Genomic DNA, 16,066 nt, shown 5'->3' on the forward strand with positions numbered 1-16,066 from the left:
AATTACAGACTCTTTCTCAGGATTCCAGAATCTGGGAGTTGCAAAGCCCAGGTGCTGGCCGGCCTGCAGGCTGGGAAGGACAGCTCTCTGGGCAGGGCACCACAGCCTCGAAGGAGGAAGAGACGAAGGACGCTGGGCCCAGGAGCCTCTGGAAGGACGCTGGCCACTCAGCCCTCAGGGCCTTCAGACTACATACGGCCTGGGATCCGAGTGCAGAGTGAGCTTTGGGGACAGGGGCTCCATCACTCAAACCACAGCACCACACGAGGAAAATGAAGCTGGGGTCCTCTGCACACCGGCCACACCCAGATGCCGCCTGGGCCTGAGCCGTCCACACCCAGCGGCCTTTGTCTTTTCCTGCTTACTTCCTGGCCTCCTTTGAACAGGACAAGAGGAAAGCAAATCCCTATGTAGACAGGAAGTAGGCACAGCGACCTGTGACACTGGCCAGGCAAAGCTGGCGGGCTCTGCCCTGGGCCTCTCCCACTGCCTGGGCGCAGATTCCAGCTGCCACCAGCTTCCCCGCCACCCCCCAAGGTACTCAAGGCCCCTGGGCAAGGAGGACAGCCCCCTCCAGGGAGGCGAGGGAGGCGGGGTCTCAGGCCTGGCCCGCAGCCCCCTCCTTCCTGATGGCGACACCTGGCTGCCTCCCTCCTGAAGTGGAGATCTGTATTCCAGCACAAGTACCCGCAACCCTAAATGAGCCAGGCTTCTGCTTAATATTTTCAATAACGATCGCACTTGGTAGGACAAGTGCTTTTCAAACCCCAGCAACAGAAGCTGTGGAGTGGCATTTGAAAATGGAGATGTTAGGCAGGGTTCACGGCAGCCTGGTAAATGTCAAACATTTTATCCACGGGCAAAGTGGCATGTTAGACATATTTTCCTCCAAACCTGATTAAAACAGAAAGTGGCTCCTGCATATTCGGTTGTTTTAGATTGTGTGAGTGATGTGGGGAAGAAGAGTCAGGCAGGAGGAGCAAGCGAGCGAGGGAGGGAGGGAGGAGGGCAGGCAGCGGGGCCTGAGGCCCGAGGAGTGCGCAGACCGTGGGCAGCGGCCTGCTCCAGTCCATGGGGGATGGCAGCTTTTGGAACAGAATAAATACTGTACCTGGGCAGGGCTCTTGCTCTGCTTGTAAACCGGAGCGGGCTGGCAGCAGCTGGCTCTCGCTGGAGCCGCGAAGCTGTGTTTATGTGGAAGGACAAGTTCATGCCACTTGCAGAATCCTTGCAGCACCTGAAGGCCTCCTAGCAGCTCCCACTCCCAGCCTGCGCTCTGGCCCTCATAATAAAGCCCAGGGCCAAGAGGAGCCTCGGGGCAGAGCCCTGGGGAGGGGAGGGCACGGCTGGCCAGGCTCGGTCATTGCTCCTGGACAGGCTGCTCTCTGACTAGTGGTCAGCAGCATCGGAAGCCAGAGAGGGTGGACTGTGACTCCTGACTGGGCTGCAGCACAGGGATCCTCATCCTACAGGTGACCGTCTCTGGGCTCCGTCTGTGGTCACAGCGATGGCTGCTGGGATGGAGCAGAGCCCTTGCTGTGCAGGCACACAGAGCACAGGCTGCCCGGCCACCAAGTGGCCCAGTGGTCAGCATCACACACAGTGGCTTCTTCCACTCCCGAAGCCTGGCAAACTCAGGGCCAGGTGGGGCAGACCCGGGTCCTGCCGACCCTCTCTTCCTGGCTTGTAGACACGCACCTCCGCCGATGTCCTCGTGTAGGAGACGACGCTGGTCCTACCACAGGGCTCCACCTGCATGGAGCACTTCCCACAGGCCCCGTCTCCCAGCCCCGGTTGGTGGTCCCGAGACAGGTCACACACGTTAAATCATGAACACAGCCACAGGGGCCCGCACCTTCCAAGCATGCTGGTGAACACCACAGGCGACGCTCTGCTAGTGTTTTGTCCGCATGCACGGCCCAGTCTCTCTCGACAGCCTGTGCAGAGCCGCAATGAACACAGTGGCGGAGGCCCAGCCCACACCCCGGGTTGCCAGGGGATCCTCGAGGCTGCTGCCCTCCTCAGGACCTTCTTTCTACCCAGAACCCACTCCAGGTCCCACCCAGGCCCAAGCCACCCCCACACACAGTGTTAGGAAAACAGCAGTTGTCAGGGCCATCCCTTGAACTGCCAGCACCCAGCGAGCCAGGATGGCCACCAGATGAGGTTGTGCTGCCTGCCTGTCCCATCGTGACCTTCAGTGTCTGCAATGTACAACGCGCCATGCCGGAGTGGCCTCCTAGGAAGGTGGCACCTCTCGGCCCGGTGACGTGTGGAGAACAGATGGCACAACACGGCCTCATCCTATTAAGAGGCAAAGTGAGGTGCAGAGCTGCGCCTGGCTCCAATCTGCGGGCTACGAACACCGGCGGGTGCATGCAAGGATGCTCCTGCATCCGAGAACGGCAGCTCTGCGTTTATAGTACCAACTAATACTTTCAAACGGGCTTTTGAATTTAACTTAAAAAGGAGTTTTCCCTCATGCATTCTGAATGCATAATAGGTGGTTTAGCAGAGGCCGCGGTCACCCTGTCACTCTCTCCTGCCTCTCTGGTGCCGAGGCCCTTCCCCAGAGTCAGAGGCTGGATTCCTTTCTTCCCCTCTGGCACTTCCCAGGTTCTTAGTCTGCTCCTCTTGGGATAATGTGAGGCTTTTTTTTTTTTTTTTTTTTTTTTTTTTTTTTTTTAGCATTGGTTATTTAAAGAGTGAGGCAAACCTGACTCCTACCTCTGCGCATGTGCGTGCAGGCGCGAGCGCGTCCTTCTCTGCCGATCCCAGTGGAAACCCTAGAGATGGAGAGACTCCTGATGCTTCCTTGTAGAAATTTCTCTTCCAGGTTCATTTCTTATCCTAATCATTCACTGCACTGACTCGCAGAGGAAATAGGCGAAGGTAAAAGGCACATAGCCGGGGCAGCCTGGCCACCACGCGGCATCGGTGGCCTGTCACTTCCTGTACCAGGAGTGCTAGAGGGAAGGAGGAGGGCCCGGACCCCGCAAGATGAACAGGCAGAGACAGCGAGCGTCCCGAAGGGGTCTTTGCGAAGCTGTCATTTTTTAAAATTGCATAGTATAGTTGGGCAGCAAACAGAGTTGTCAGGTGACAAAGGCCTCCTCGTCCCTCGAAGTGTGCCTGGCGTGAGCTGTAGCTGTCCCAGGTGGCTTCTCAGTTGGGGAAAAGCAGTCTTTTGGAGTTCTGCTGGGGCTCAATCTTCTTCTTGGTCCTCCTCAGCCTCCCGCAAATCGCAGGGGCCTGGAAGCACCCTCAGTGTCCAGAAGGGGCGCGGGGTCCTCTGCACGTCAGGGGCCTGCGGGCTTCTTGTCTTCGGGGAGGGGCAGGACGTGGGGCGAGCCCATCGCATTGTCCCACATGGCGTAGGAGGCACAAGCTGCAGCTGCAAGATCCAGACGGAAGTTCGCTTTACCTCAGAGGTAGCCCCGGAACCCTCAGATCTGTGGCACCTAAGCCAGGTGTGGTGCGCTTCACTGTAGTCCCAGCAATCTGGGAGGCTGAAGCAAGGGGGTCGCAAGTTCAACCCCAGTCTGGGCAATTTAAGGAGAGCCTGTCTAAAAAGAATAAAGGTCTGGAGATGTGGCCCAGTGCGAAGGCTCTGGGCTCCATCCCTAGGACCACAAAGAAACAAACTGCGCATCTTTGTCAGAAATCAGAGTCTTATTTCTTTAGATCACTTTGGAGGACTGGCTTCTGGGGTACCTGTCCTGCAGAACAGCTTCCTGCTGCAGTACCCCCCCAGGAGCACCTCAACAGGAAAGGGAATGGGTAGTCATCGCTCTTGGCAGCGGGGTTGGTGGAGCCCAAGCCGTGCAGCCAGCTGAGCTCACCCGGCCTTCCTTCCTCCCCTTCACCCCATTTCCCCGCTTCTCTTCTGTCTCCCCTCTTCCTTTCCATCCTCCTCCTACTGCTGTCCACAGAGGGCTGTATTCATCCTAAAAGTCTTGCCAGCTGGAAGGCACTGCCACCCCCAAGGCCATACAATCCTCGGAGGTGGCCAGACTTCCCTGGGGGGCACCTTCCAGTTAGCTGGCACCGGGGGGCCTCCCTCTTCCCTTCAAAGCTGCTGTCTTTGCTCCAAGCAGCACACCCTAAACTAAATCCTCCACTGGCCCTACAGGTCCTGGGCAAGAGCCTCAACCAGACCTTGGCCTCAGCTTCCCCTCCCCCTTTGCCCAACCCAGTGCCATCCCACATGGCCCGCCTGGCCCTGTGTCACACTCAGTGGCCCTGTGCAGTATGATCCTCCCCAGAGCTCCAGCCCCCCGACTGACCCAGGGAAAGCAGTTCAGGGAGCACAGAACCTGTCCCTCCCCGACACACACCCGGGATGCACAACCCGTTGACTGTCATTCCAAATCCAGCCTTTGCACTGACATGATCGTGCGGCACCGGCAGCAACTGTGGTTCCTCCCGAGGTCCTAGCTCTGCCTGGCCTTTGAGAGTGATGCGCAGCCTATGGGTCTTGCCCAGGGACACAGAGCTGGCCACGAGTCCTGCCAGGATCCACACCTGGAGCTCCTGCGGCTGCAAAATCCTTCCTCCCTTTATCTTAAGCAGGGGCTGTAATTGTTTCATCTTCTTCAAATGCCAATAGATACACCCAGGGCCGAAGGATGGCAAGGATGAAAGATGGCGTCTTGGTTACTTTTCTCTCACAGTTGAGACAAAATACTTGATGACCCAAATTAAGGGAGGAAAGGTTTATTTCTCTCAAAGCTTGTGGAGGTTTCAGTCTGTAATTAGCTGGCTCCATGGCGGGGTTCCAGGCAGAGGGGCAACACTTCAAGGCGGCAGAAGACAGCAAAAGTGGAAAAGAAAGCCTCTCCTCTCTTCTGCAAGTAGGCTACCCTGCCCCGGGGCAGGTTGACACTCACCCAAGCCCCACGAGCCCTCCAGCACAGGCTCAGGAAGTTGGCCTTTGAAGGACCCTGCCTCCCTGCTGAGCCTCTTAGTTAGACCTGTAAACCTCTCAAGTTGACACAGCATATTAGCTGTCATGGGTGCCAGGCACTGAAGAGTCCTTGTTATCGTTCTCCACCCACCCGGCAGCAGACCCAGCTTTGCCTGGCTGTGTTCCATGGCTCATGAACACCAACAGCAGTGTCCCCAGGTGTCACAGATACACAAAGAGCAGGGATGGGGTGCCTGCTCTTACAGGAGGGGACAGAGGCCAGGGGCACCTGGTAGCTTTCTGCAGAATCAGCCACCTCAGAGCTGTGAGAGGACTGGGCGCTGTGTCCCCGAGGGTGGATGGAAGGCTGGAAGGACAATTGTGGGCAGCAGGTAGGAGACTTGAGCCAGGGTTCCCAAGTGTCCGTGTCACAAAGGAGGGTGACCCTGGGAGCCCCCTAAGGCAGCCATTAGGAATGTGCAGGACTCGGGGAAGTGGGCCAGGCCGGAAGTCATTGCAGGAAGTGGGTCTTTGTCCAGGAGCCCTGCAGTGTCTTGAAGGATATTCCAGAGCTTCAGAGCGGATGAACAGAGGGGATGCCGGGGGCAAGGACTTCAGTCAGAAGCCATGACCTATGTCCCGACCAGCAGGGACCATGGCTTGGTCACACAATCTGGGCCCACTTTAACCCGGGGTCCCTTGCAGGGGGCCCCAGCAGCCTCCCTGATGTGGTAAGCACACAGGGGCATCCTTCCTCCAGCTGTGCCCACACATCTGCCGGGACCTGCGAGCCTCGCTGGGTTCGGGTAATAGATAGCCCTGGAGAGAAGCCAGCGTTCCAGATGGAGATGGCCAGTTTAATTTGCAGCTTCTAAATCTGTCCGGATACAGCGTTCTGTCATTAAAGATTCATTTAGACTTATCTTAATAGGAAACAATATAACTCAGCCAGACCCATAAATGACAAATTGCTCTCCCTCAAGAGAAATCCTCCAGCAAGAATCCTGCCTTTCCATCACGCGGGCCACAGTTCCCTTCCACACAACCGAGGAGGCTTCGTGGCATTGGGATGAGGGGCTCTCACGCTTCTGTCTGTCCAACACCATGCTGTGAGAGCCCCTCAAACAGAAAGGACCTCGGGCCCCAGCTTCAGTGAACTGGGCACAGGAGCAACCTGCCCGGAGCCTCAGAATGCATAAAGCCCAGGAGCCCGGGGCAGAGGAGTAGAAATCATTCCTTGGAGCTGCACAGATAGAAATTCAGAGGCGCTAAGCACAGGGCTGGCTTCCAGGGTCAGGGACGTCCGGGGTCTTCCAAGCCCTCAGCTCCTCCAAGAGGAGACAGAGCAGTGGAAGGTAAGCTGGGCAGAATCGGGGACCACAGCACTGCGAGGGGCGGCTGAGCAGTGAGGAGTACGTTAAGGCCCGCCGGGCTGTGTGCGCCTGCTGAAACGTGCCTGGCAAAACGACAAAGCTCCCAGCACGAGGGCCTCCACCAGCAGCCGGCACTAACAGCAGCCACCGTGAGCACTTCCAGTTACGGCAGTTTTGCATAAAGCCACACCTTGCTATTCTCAGCTGCTCTCAGGACAAATCAGCTGGAACCGGGCGAGGAGGGCCTGGGTCAGCGCCCGGCGCGCAATCACATCACAGTGTGCGCTCCAACCCCCACTGGGGCTGAAGGCCGGATGCGCCCCACTGGTGCAGAGTGGCGGCTGTGGTTCCAGCCGCTGTCTCCTGGGCCGTGCCTGCCTGGTGCACAAGGGAGGAAGGAGTCAGGGGAGGCGAAGAAGCAGTTTCCAAATTTAAGACGTGGAGAGAATTTTAAGAGGCAGGTGGGCAGCACGCACCTCCAAGGGGCACAGTGCCCCTCAGGACAGTCAGCTGGGGCTCCTCCTTGAGGTGGAAAGAACGTCCCCACGAGGTGCCCCATGCACAGGGACACTTGGGAGCAAGGACAGCCTCTTCCAGGGGCATCCACAGCTCTGAGGAGGAGGAGGAGGAGGAGGAGGAGGAGGAGGGGCGAACACAGAACGCCCCCAGCCCACGGGCACCAGGACTGTGGGTGTGCATTGGTGACAACTTTGGACCTAATGCTCCAAAGGTCCTTCCAGCTGGTACCACTTGGCTCATACTGGGACCAGCTGAGCTGACTCCCAGCCAGGAGCCGCAAGAGCAGAGAAGATGAAAACTGAAGGAACAGACAAGAACAGCCTCTGGCCCCCTAGAGGACCTGCATTCCAGCAAGGAGAGGCCAGCGAGTGTGACACACGGGGTGCTTTCAGTTCCCGGGAGAAATAAAGGAGATCTGTGTGTTGGAGGAGGACACTTGGAGGCGCAGCTGGGAACGCCGAAGGAAGCGTGTGGGCGGGCATCTGGGCAAAGGGCGCCGCAGACGGCCGAGGAGCGGCAAGCGCAGGGTCGTGGGTGGGGACTCTTGCCGTCCTGGGGGTGCAACAATGGGCGAATCTTGTGCAGCAGCGAAAGGACAGATGGGACAAGGGAGGTGGGGAGACAGAACCCCAAAGGGAAAGGAAGAGCGGCGCTGGGGCTCACGTCGGCCAGAGGGAGCACGGTCGGCACGCATGACAGCGACAGGGACAGATCCCGAAGGGTCAGACAGACAAGGGAGGACAAGGCCTGCAGGGTGTACGTGGGGAGGCATGTTCTGGGGTCACAGCAGCAGGGTGACCCTCGCCGACGCTGTCTCTGGCCGTGTGATGCAGGGCGGGCTCTGGGCGAGCTAGGGCAAGGCCCTCGGGCTACGATCCGAGGACACTTCCCAGAGGTGTGGGGCAAAGGGCCTGGCTCCTGGCTCGGACCACACCGGGGACTTCAGGGACTAGGCCCCGTGGGCCAGCGCATGCGCTCACCATCTCTCCCAGCCCCGCCTTGCTTTCCGTTCCATAAATCTCGGCCTTTAAACCTAAGGATCCGCACCAAACCTGGCCCGTCCACCGTTAGACACTGATCTGTTTTTTTCCGCCTAATTGAGTGAGCGGTTAAGGATTTAAGGCACTTTACGGCACTTATTAATCTATTGTCAGTCTTTAATTTTATAGACAGGAACCACTTTCGAGCCAAGCTGTAAATGTTGGTTACGGATTCCAGACCCCTCGTGTGGATCAGGATTCGCAACACTGGAGAAGGCAGGAGGAAAACTGGGCCAAAGAAAGTACAGTGCGCCTCCCCCGGCCCGCGCCGGCTGGCAGGCGCGGTCTCGGCCCCTCACCCTGCGCTCATGTTAATCTATAGCCGAAGGAGAGTTTCCTACCAGGACAAATGCGAGTGTCCCCCACTGCTCCTTTCACCTAGCCCCAAAGGCAATCCAGGAGGCTTCCCAGGGAGCAGCGAGGGCATGGCTTCGAACCCTACTGGTCTGAACCCCTCCGCCAAGAGGCCCCAAAGGAACCCCCGGCCGGGTCTGCATGGACAGCAGCCTCGGGGTAGCCTCAGACTTAGCGTGCACTGAGGCCTCAAAATCCTGCCAGGGTTCTTTCACACTGGAGACAGACACTGAGGAATCCAGCACTTGGAACTCGCCGCTCTGGCCCAGGGGCAGTCCCTGGGTAAACCCTCTGCGGAGGCCAGCGGGCTTTGTCAGGAACAGCCAGGAGGCTGGAGCTCATTTTCCTTGCCACATGCCCACGGTGACTCCTGAGTGTCACTGACCTTCACATAGCACGTCACCTTCCGTCACCCCTCAGCAAGGGGCTCACGGCACAGCCGGCTTCTGAGTGCTCTGAGGAGGAAGCGGTACACCAAGAGCCACTGCTGTAGGACAGGCCACGTGCTCGCAGCCACAGTGGTGGTGATTGATCCTGACTCGCAGAAAGAGCTACAGGACTGTGACCACTAAGGAAGGAACCTTGGGATGGGTTGTAGGAGGCAGGGAGAGGCCAGCAGCACGACAAGGGGCAGCCCTGCATCTGAGCCCTCGTTGATCAGACCCTCGCTCAGACCCTCGCTGGGGGACTTGGGAGCCAGGGCTACTTGGGCTACCTGGGCCCCCCCCCTCCCTAGGCCACGCCCCTCAGGGAGCTGCCCAAGCTCATTGGTCCTTATTTCCCTACAAAACAGCAAGTCCTAGTTTGTCCTTGATCGATCTCAGGGTCAGAAAAAGACAGCATCAAGTGTAGGGTTTGCCGGCACCTTGGCTGGCACGGGACCCTGGTAGTGTCCGAGTCACTGATGTGGGACTCACGCCACGGGTGCCTGGCGAAGACTCTCAGGGAATTCTTTGCACCAGATGCCAGCAGTTCCCTGCCTCTTTGGGTGTCGTTTTTCCTGTCAACAGGAAATTCCTAGCGCAGCTCTGAGCCCCATTGTCAGAGCTCGCCTAGGCCTAAGAACTTCCTGGATGCAATTAACTTTGCTCCTTGCGCTCTGCCCCCAAATCGCTCTCACGGATTTCACCGCGTAGCTATTCTATTTCCAGTTCCTTTAATTCACCGCTAATCTTTTCCAGAAGCAACTGGGCACTTAGGGAATTAATTCAACTGTGTCTTATCTGTGAAGTTCTGGCGACCAGCGGCCCATGGTAGAAAATCGCTCTCAGGGCAGACATAGTTCAAGTGAGGCTCCAAAATTCCCGAAGGCGAGTCTGTGGATGCCGTGGAAAGTGAGCTCGGCAGACTCAGCAGCACAGGAGGGGCGTGTGACTCATATCCATTTCTGGAAAAAAAGAAGCAGAGCTGCGTACAGCACGAGGAAAACGTCGCTCAGTGAAAAGTGTGAAGCACACGTATCCACAGAAAAATGGAGACAAGCCGTGCTAAAAGGCAGACGCCACCCTTTGTGGGGCGTGGGATGAAGAGTGGTCTGCAGTTCTCTTCGGCCTTTCTTGGTGGGCTCCTGGTGACTCTTAGCCGCGCCTTTCCACCCATGCTCTTCCAAGCTCCAGCGGTATGACCTGCCACGAGGGCAGCGATGAGGCCACACATCTGCAGACACCGCACAGTTTCAGGCCATCGCAGGCTGCAGCAGTCTGGCTGTGATGTCCAGGAGCACAGGCTCAAGCCTGCCCTCAAATGCCATCTGGATGAGTGGGCTGCTGGACCTCGGGCTGGGCATGTCTGCCCTTGGAGGTCTCAGCAGATCTTCCAAATAGATGCCTCTTTGTCAGATCTAATATCAGAGGACTGCTTGTGTTAGGGGCAGGTAGGGCTGGTGCCAACAGAATTGTCATAGGATGTCAACTGAAGACGACCTGAAAGTACAACCAAGATGGGGTCAAGGTTCTGCCAGCAGCCAAATGCTTGGGCCACCTCCAAATCCATGTGCTGCCCTCCACACCCCCGGGGTGATGCTATCCTAAGTGGGGTCCTTCAGAGATGATTAGCTATGAATAGGCTTGGGCCCTATGAGGGAGGGCTCAGAGGGCCTGCCCATCCCTTCCACCATGGTGGACATGGTGCTGCAGGTACCATTCGGGGCAGGGGACCTGGCCACACCTGAAATCTGCTGGTGACTTAATCAGCCTTGCAGCCTCCAGAACCGTGAGAGGTAAATGTCTGTGTCCCTCATTCCCAGCGTAAACTGTTCTTACATACTGACCCACACAGGCCGCGCTAGCCCTTTTGTGCTTGTTTGGGCCATTTGGATTTGCTTTCATGAACTCTTCCATTTTCTGACCATTTATCTGTTCTGTCACTTGCATTGTTTGTAGTGACTTGAAGTCCGGTATTACAACGGTGATGTGTTGTCCGCATACGAATCCACCCTCCCTAGTCACATTGCGTGATTTCTTAATATGTGTGCTTTCTGGAAAATCAGCCCGACCCCCTAACCCTTCCCAACCCAGCCTGAGTTAATCTAGTGACTGGACTTGACCTGAAATCCCACCCAGGTCCCCAACAAGCACGTGTAGAAGAGCCATCAGCCAAGTTTTGGCACCCAAGCCCAAATACGCAGATTCTACAGGGCAGGGTGAGCCCAGAGCCCGACTCTCATGCAGGCATAGGGCAACTGTGCAGCAGGAGGTGTCACACTGCCGGGGGTCTTGGGACCTTGGGTCTGGGTCCAGTCACCACGAGTGTACCTTGTTCCGTTGGATGAAAATGCACTCTGTGTAAACAGCCTCTTCGCAGAGCTGCTTCAGTTGCAACTGCCGAGCTGCCCCGTAACAGAGGTCCTCAGGGAGCAAGTCTGTTGAAGGTCAGACTCTTTTGTGAATTCTTAATTGCCTTCATGTGACCTGGAGTGACTTTACACACACTGGTCCCTTGATACCAGCCTTGCCAGAGCGCAGCTCCCCGGCCATCTTTTCCTGTCCTGCTGGAAAGCGAATTCCAGCTGGAACTTTGACTTTATTTGCCCTCTCTCCTCATCCACTCTTGAAGCTGTCAAGTAGAAAGGGACGGTCCTACTTACGGACCTTCTGTCTTTGAACCCTCCATCCCTGTGGCTTCCTTGTCCACAGATGCACCCACCAATGACTGAAAATACTCAGGAAAAGAATTGCATCCGTACTGACAATGTGTGGACTTTTCTCTTGCAATTCTCCCTCGGCTCCATAGGACACCAATGATTTACATGGTGTATCAGTTTATTCCAAGGAGCCTAAAGATGAATCAAAGCAAATAGGATTGTGTAGGTGCCACACGAGTGCCACACCATGCAGTACCAAGGAGTTGTACACCTGCAGATTTTGGTTATGGGAAGAGTACCAAGGGATGATCGTCCTGGGTATGTGCAGGTAGGGAGCATCTCCTGGCCACCGGGCTCCAGCGTCACACAGCCTGTACAACTAGCCACTGTAGGATTGAGGGGTGTTCTGTGCAAGACACTGCAGTGGGCGCTGAGGCCAGGTGACAACACCTGGCCCCTGGCACTTGGCACTGTTGACAGGAACACAGCGGGCATCCAGGGTGCCCCAAGTGCCAGCCCTGAGCATACAGGAGCAGGGCACCCAGGGAGAGGAGGGCCAGTCCAAGCAGTCTTCTGCATCCACCTCAGGGACAGACTGCAGGAAGGAAGGACGGATGGGGTTGGAATGGCAGGAGGCAGCCAGGAGGGCCTGGACAGGGTGGCTCTGGGAGTCACGGAAGGATGTTTGCATTTTATCCCAAGTATGCTGAGACCGACAGGAAGCACTCTGAGCATCAAGGCTTCTGCCTGGAGCATGGATGGAGGGAGGCCAAAGAGAGTGGTGGAAGGGAGGCGCTGAGGGTGCAGAGCCCTGCTGCGATCCCGTGAGAGCGTCTTCACCACAGGCATGGTGGGGCAGGAGCCCCTCAGGAGCGGCCAGGACCCAGATGCTGAAGCAGCTGCAGGAGCCCCCCTGCTCTGGAAGACAGGCAAGAAGCGACAAAGACCAGTTCCTTGGACCGTCAGTAGCGCCTGTCTTAATGAAGGCTGAAGCCTGGATGACGTTGTTCTAGCAGAGGACTTCGTTTCTGTCAGTGGCTTTTAACTAATTACATAAGTACTGTCCATTTAGAATTTCGCCATAACCCCAGTCCCTAATAGCGGGCAAGCAGTGCCTAGCCTTTGCCGCAAGCTACTGTTTATTCATAGAAGGAGACAGTACATCACGGGCATTGTCATATCAAATAGATGTTTTTTGTATTGCATTGTGTGCAGTATGAATGAGCCAGAAGTGATTTGCCAAACAGGAAATGCATTTGAAAGCGAATTTTGAATTTTAAGAGACATCCACTTGCTACTGCTTGGGGGGGGGGCGCTCCTGTCCAGCTTTCCTTTTATCTTTGAGGTTTTCCCTTAAGAAATGTGAACCCCCTGGTGCTGGCGGGCTGAAGCCTTAGGGGAGCCCACCGGCTGTCCACAGGTCACCAGGAAGCAGCGTTGTCCACTGTCTGCGCGTGCAGGGTGCATGCCTCACAGATCGTGGAGCCCCCCTTTCCTACCTTTCGTCGACGGGGATGCAGCCCCCAGCATGTCAGTTCAGAGCCATCCAGAAGTCATGCCGGCACATTTTGCAGAGTGCAAGTGCGTAGTTGCCATTAGGATTCGGAACAGTGCTTTCAGAAGCCACCAAATGGAACCACACATCTGCGGGGACCAGGGAAGATCACTTCTCTCCATCTAAGAGAGACACACACAGAAGCAGACAGATGTTTCTGATGGAGATGGCCGGCCTAATTTGCAGATTCTAAATCTGCAGAGACACCATGTTCTGTCATTAAACATTCATCCAGGGCCATCTTCATCAGGAACAATATAACAGAGCAATGTACCTAGGTGACAAATGGTGCTTTTTGTGCATAAAATATTAAAGTGACAGCCAGTAACTTTCCTCCACCTGATCCTTCATGTTGAGTAAAGAAGTCCCGCGTTTCCTCAAAGCCCAGCCATACAGACTTTTACCGTATGCTCAGCCTGTGGTGGAGAGGCCCCTGGAAGCAGGCGAAGCCGACCAGGCCCAAGACCCCACCGGGGCCCCTGCGAAGCTTGCAGGGAGACATCCTGAGGATCTCGCTGCAAAGGAAGAGAGTGGCCCACACGGCAGGAAGTCGGTGCTGCTTTTGTTGGATTTGCTTTAAAGCGAGTTCCATTTTTAAACTCAAGTACATTGGACGTGTTCTGGGGAGGCTTTCACTCCACTTTGAAAGCCTTCTTCTGTATGCGCCGCATTTCATAAAATGCTCTCTTATTCAAAGACATATTTAATTAAAACCCAGTTTTATGGTGCATGCTCTAATTATCGCTCTTGGCTCAAAGGCTCAGAATGAACCTGCCTTTTAATCCTGCAACTCAAATTCTTTGTAGTCATTTTTGGGAAGCCTGAATGTTTTCCAAATAACTCAGTCCTTCTTACATAAATTGCACGTTGAATTTTTTTGTAAGCATAAAAATGCAAATGAATAGGGGAACTGCACTGGGAGCTTGTTATCATTCAGCCACTTTGAGAGACTTGGCTTGCTCAACGCACCATGCTTGGTGGAGACGGACGTGTGTGCGAGGGAGGCTGTGGAGCCTCCACGGCAGGAAGCCCTACCTTTCCTCTGGCCAGGTCCTCCGGTGATGCCAGGCTCCGCCATGATGGCATCCTGCGCTGGCACAGAGCATGCACCCTTATCTGCCGAGTGGCGTGAATGTAAAGTTCTGTTCTGACGAACACACCGTTTGACCAATTGTTATGCAAGAGGATTCTATCTTTGTGGGTGTAGACTCAGACCCAGAAGGCAGTGGGCACCTCAAGGTCAGTCGATGGCGTCTTGAGGCCAGCTCAGAATGAATGTGCTGCGAGCCCAGACTCCTCACTGGCCCCACGCTGTGAGGCACCATCTTGGCTGCGGTGCAGACCTCCCAGGGAGCTCTCGCAGCCCTGCTCACGGGAGGCCCTGAAGCAGCATCTTGAAGCCGCCACAGTGAACACTGCAGCAGAAACACGCTGACAACATGTCTTCTCTGCAATTTGGACGCAGACTCAAGGCCCTGGTGGGGCTGCCCAGGTGGGGGCCCCAACCCTGGCCGGCCAAAACAACAACCCCCCCCCCGAAACCCCAAAACCCCCCCTGCATGGGAGCCCATCACTGGCACCTCGTCTGCCTCTCCCGGGACACTAGCTTTATGGGCTCAGGGCCCAATATGAATGCCCCCCTCAAACTTCATGACCTCTTCAGAGGCCATATCTCCAAATACGCTGATATTGGGGATTAGGGCTGCAGTCAGTGGATTTTTGGGAAGATACGGTTTAATCCACGTTATCCCCTCAGGCACCTTAAGTTAAAATCTGTAGGAGTAAGAGATCACAAATGCTTTAATAATTTTAATTCAAATGTGCTTCGTATACCATAAACCATCCGTGTTTACAGTGTACAATTTGATATACGTGGACAGGTTCACAAGCTATAACCAAAAGCAAGAAGGCTTTGCCACTGTGCTGGGTCCTTCCCCACCTTTCTGTGACCCTTGTCCTCAGACCACCCACAGACCTGCTTCTTCTTTTAGTCATTGATGGTTTCCAAATGGATGTTCGGGGGTCTGGCTTCTTACGATTTTGAGGCCCACTCACCCCTCATCCTTTTATCCTGATTACTGCCATGCTGCATGGTGGCCATCCACCTTTACTTCAATGACTGTTAGCATGGCCCATCTGTCTCCATTCCTTGAACCTTTGGCTTATCCATGTCTTCAGAGTTCTCTGGCAGGCAGCATACTGCTGGGCCTTGCTTCTTATAATAAGTTCAGCTGCTGTGACGAAACACTGGAGCCCAGGCAGCTCAGGCAGGATGCAGGTTTGTTTCTCGCAGTTCTAGATCCTGGAAGACTACGGGTAGGGTTCCTTGACAGCCCTCTTGCGAGTTGCAGGCTTCTCACCTCCCATCACCTCCCTCATGGTAGAGGGCTCTCTGGACCCCCTTTGTAAGGTCATCCCAAAGAGGGTTCTCCTCGTGACCCTCCGACCATCATGACCAGATCTATCTTCTAAAGACCCAAGCTCCTAATACCATGACACTAGGGGTTAGGACTTTAACACACAAAGAGTTTATGGGGACGCAACCACTTAGTCCTTAACAGTGACAGCACCTGCATTTAATTTGATTTACTTTTAAAAGTAAATTTATTATTAAAAGCAAATCAGATTACTTTTGCTTGACTCCATCGACTTGCATTTTTATTTTACGTCCGATACTGGCTAGCTCTTCCCCCTCTTATTCTGCCTCAGTTTGCGCTGGCCCTTTTCTGTCTTCCTCATTGTCTTATTAGCTTTACCTTTTTCTATATTAGGTTCAATTTTGTGCCTGTACTATAAATCCTTAGCTTAGGACGATGCGTCTCCTCCACTTTGTGGTATAAGGCTCCAGGTATAAGAACCCTAACATAACAGCTCCTCTCCCCGCTCCCGGCCCTGTGCTACTCCTGCTATGCATTTCATATTTTATCTCAGCAACACCAGGCACCTTGTTATATTTTAAGCAATCTGGCTTTAAAGAGACCCGAGTGACAGCAGCTGCGCACCGACTTTTTGAGCTGCTGTCGGGGCTCCTCCGCTTCAGGGTGGGTAACGTTCCAGCACCAGCCGCCTTCTGCCCAAATGCCTCCCTTTGGTACTTCTTGCGTTTAGGTTTACTGCTACCAAACCATTTCAGCTTTTGTCTGCTTGGAACGATCTCGGTTTTGCTCTAATTTTATAGGCATGTTTTCACTGGTTGCAGAATTCTAGGTGGGCCATTTTTTTCAGCAGGAATGTAAA

This window comes from Octodon degus, unplaced genomic scaffold, assembly GCF_000260255.1.
Source record: "Octodon degus isolate 3935 unplaced genomic scaffold, OctDeg1.0 scaffold00113, whole genome shotgun sequence".
NCBI lineage: Eukaryota > Metazoa > Chordata > Mammalia > Rodentia > Octodontidae > Octodon > Octodon degus.